We start from the raw sequence: 3,880 nt of genomic DNA on the forward strand, positions 1-3,880 counted from the left end.
CCTCGCCATGTAAATGTAGCAAATACGGGATGTCCCAGATGGTTTAAGGCGCATTAAGAGGAGACTCTGGTGGAGTGTCTGAGGGATGGCTAGAAGCTTGGCAGAACACCAGCCAAGCAGCGTGTCAGTGCCGTGTATGCTAATTTGTTTTCGTTTCGTGAGTGGACGCGTGCCCTTCTTCTCCGGTACTATATCCCCTCTTCCTGTCATCTGTTTTAATTGCTTCCCTTTGTATGGACTTGTTTCGACCTACCTTTGTTTTTGTTTATTTACTCCAAGCCCGGTATGATTTTTTGTGTATTGTGTAAACGTTGTTGTTGGTTGCAAGAACCTAGAACCCATCCGGCGAGCCCTGGTCGGGCTAGACGCCAGCATACCGGTAAGGCAGCAAGCGACACCACAATCGGGAGGTTTGCCACAAGGCAAATCCCAACCTCAAGCCATCACTACCAAATCCCAACTTCAAGAAACCACTCGCCATGCAGCAACAAGGTAATGATCCGAATCTATATCCGCTCCACGGATCGATTGTACATCTAACATGCCGGATGAATGCCTTCCATCTATCACAATGTGATCAATTTGGTTTCTCGTGTTTTGATCGGGTGACAGTCATGTGGCTTTGCGATTATTTTTATGTTGAAATCTGGTGCTACTAACTACCATGTTTTTTGCCGCGGCGAAATCTATCAGCCTCAATCCATTACTGGACGTTATCTCGTAGAGGCTGAACTTTCCGACTGTTGGACCAAAAATGTCTTCCTTCCCATCGGCGGGGCAGCGGTCAAATTCTTTCTCTAGGCGCTCGTAGAAAATATCCTTGGTCTGCTCGTCTTTGTCTTCCGTCGGGGCATGGGCACAAATAAAGGCTGATGTTGAAGAATTTGGCTTTTATGCGGATTGTGGCTAGTCTCTCATCCACCGGAGTAAAACTGGCGACAAGGCGTTTCAGTCTCCGACTAACCACAAATCCACAGCCAAATGCATGCCTCGTGATATCGCAGATATAGTATAGTTGGTCACCGTTTGGTGTTTTAGTGACGCCATTCCCAGTCCATCGCACTTCCTGTAAGGCGGTAATATTTGCCTTGTACTTCTCAAATACATCCGCCTGCGCGTATACTGCACCTTTTCTATAAAGAGTGCGGACATTCCAGGTGCAGATGCGCAAACCATGGTCCTTTTTTCGTTTTCATGGGTCGTCAACGTTGAGGGTGTCCGTTTTTATACCCTCCTCCATAGGATGAGGGTATACTAATTTAGTCATTCTGTTTGTAACACCTGGAAATATGCGTCTGAGACCCCATAAAGTATAGAAGTTCTTGATCGACATGTCATTCTAAGTCGATCTAGCCATGTCCGTCCGTCTGTCTGTCGAAAACACGCTTACTTTCGAAGGAGTAAAGCTAGCCGCTGGAAATTTTGCACAAATACTTTTTATTAGTCTAGGTCGGTTGGGATTGTAAATGGGCCAAATCGGTCCATGTTTTCATATAGCTGCCATATAAAACGATCTTGGGTCTTGACTTTTTCAGCCTCTAGAGGGCGCAAATCTCATCCGATTTGGCTGAAATCTTACGTGAGGTGTTTTCTTGCGATTTCCAACAACAATGCCAAGTACGGTAGAAATCGGTTCATAACCTGATATAACTGTCATATAAACCTTTCTGGGGTCTTGACTTCTTGAGCCTCTAGAGGGCGCAATCATTGTCCGATTTGTCTGAAATTTTGCAAGAAGTGTTTTGTTATAATTTCCAACAACTGCGCTAAGTATGGTTCAAATCGGTCGATATTTGGATATAGCTGCCATATAAACCGATCTTGGGTCTTGACTTCTTGAGCCTCTAGAGCGTGCAATTTTCTTCCGATTTCGTTGAAATTTTACACGTGGTGTTTTGGTATCACATCCAACATATGTGTTAGGTATGGCGCAAATCCGTACACAACCTGATAAAGCTGCCATATAAACCGATCTTGGGTCTTGACTTCTTGAGCCTCTAGAGGGCGCAATTCTCATCCGATTTGATTGAAATTTTGCACGTGGTATTTTGGTATCACTTCTAACATTTGTGTTAAGTATGATTCAAATCGGTTCATAATCTGGTATAGCTGTCATATAAACCGATCTTGGGTCTTGACTTCTTGAGCCTCTAGAGGGCGCAATTCTCATCCGATGTGACTGAAATTTGACACGTGGTGTTTTTTTGCCACTTCCAACATCTGTGTTAAGTAGGATTTAAATCGGTTCATCATCTGGTATAGCTGTCATATAAACCGATCTTGGGTCTTGACTTCTTTAGCCTCTAGAGGGCTCAATTCTCATCCGATTTGACTGAAATTTTGCACGTAGTGTTTTTTTATCACTTTCTACATCTGTGTTAAGTATGATTTAAATCGGTTTATAATCTGGTATAGCTGCCATATAAACCTATCTGGGATCTTGACTTCTTGAGCCTCTAGGGGGTGCAATTCTCTTCCGATTTGACAGAAATTTTGTACAACGGCTTCTCTCAACACTTTCAACATACGTGTCCAATATGGTCTGAATCGATCAATGGCTTGATACAGCTCCCTTATTAACCGATCTCCCAATTTTGCTTCTTGAGTCCCTTTAAGGCGCAATTCTTATCCGAATGAACTGAAATATTACACAATGACTTCTACAATGTGCAGCCTTCATTTATGGTCCAAATCGGACTATAACTTGATATATCTCCAATAGCATAACAGTTCTTATTCAATATTTTTTGTTTGCCTAAAAACAGATACCGCGCATAGAACTCGACAAATGCGAGCCATGGTGGAGGGTATATAAGATTCGGCCCGGCCGAACTTAGCACGCTCTTACTTGTTACTATTCCTTTGTTTCTCATAGTTTTCCGGGGGTTTCTTTTAGTAAGAAAATGCTTATTTTCCCAAGTTACTTTGGCCGATTAATCAAAAACCTGAAAAACGGTAATTTTTTGTATAATGAGCTGAAAAAAACCGAAAAACCGGGTTTCAAAGACTGAACAGATCACCCTATAATATATCGACTTTCCATTACATCCGATTTTCTTTACATTCTTTCTTATACACCAATGGTAGTCGAGAGGTTTCAATATACTTACCCATGCCTTATTAATACACCTCTCCTGAATAAAAAGATTTTGGATTTCACTTTTTTCTGTCATTTCTTTGCTAAGATGCAGTTGTCGGATGAATTGAAAGTGTGTCATGATATGAGTGTGTGGGTGTTTGTGTTGCCGACTATAAGTCCTCATGCATATGTATGCGGGAGACCTAAAGAGTATATGAAAGAATGACCTTCGTACTGGCATTTGTACCATTTTTTAAGTGTTTGCCTAATGTACTTCCGTTTCCGATAAGATTTGAGTTTACAGTGTGTGTGTGTGTATGCCTAAGTTCCTTTGAGTTCTTTAGTTCCTAGTTTGTGTTCTCCATGTTTTTCTTGAAATGCTTGTTTTTCGCTCACTTTTTCTTTTCACATAATTTATTTTTTTTTCGTTTGTTTCTGTTTGATTTGTAAATTTTTTTCTTCTTCTGTTTTTTTTTATAGTTCACTTCACTTCCACCTCCTTGCACTGCTATCTTGTGTTTGCTTTTGATATCCTTGAAACAAACAGAAGCGTGAGCAAACATCTTAAAAACCCTCACAAACCAATCAGCCAAGCAAATAGCAACAACAAGAACACAACAACAATTAACCAGCAAGCAAGCAAGCAAGGGGGACAGTTATAGACCCCCAACCGAATATTCGTTTTGTGGCAACTGTAGAAACTGCATATATATTGCACACCACCCTACCACATAGCACACCAGGTCAACTTCCTCGAAAACGCTTGACAGACAGACAAACATACTAAGCTGTTGGGCTGTT

Source organism: Stomoxys calcitrans, chromosome 2 (genome assembly GCF_963082655.1).
Source record: "Stomoxys calcitrans chromosome 2, idStoCalc2.1, whole genome shotgun sequence".
Taxonomy (NCBI): domain Eukaryota; kingdom Metazoa; phylum Arthropoda; class Insecta; order Diptera; family Muscidae; genus Stomoxys; species Stomoxys calcitrans.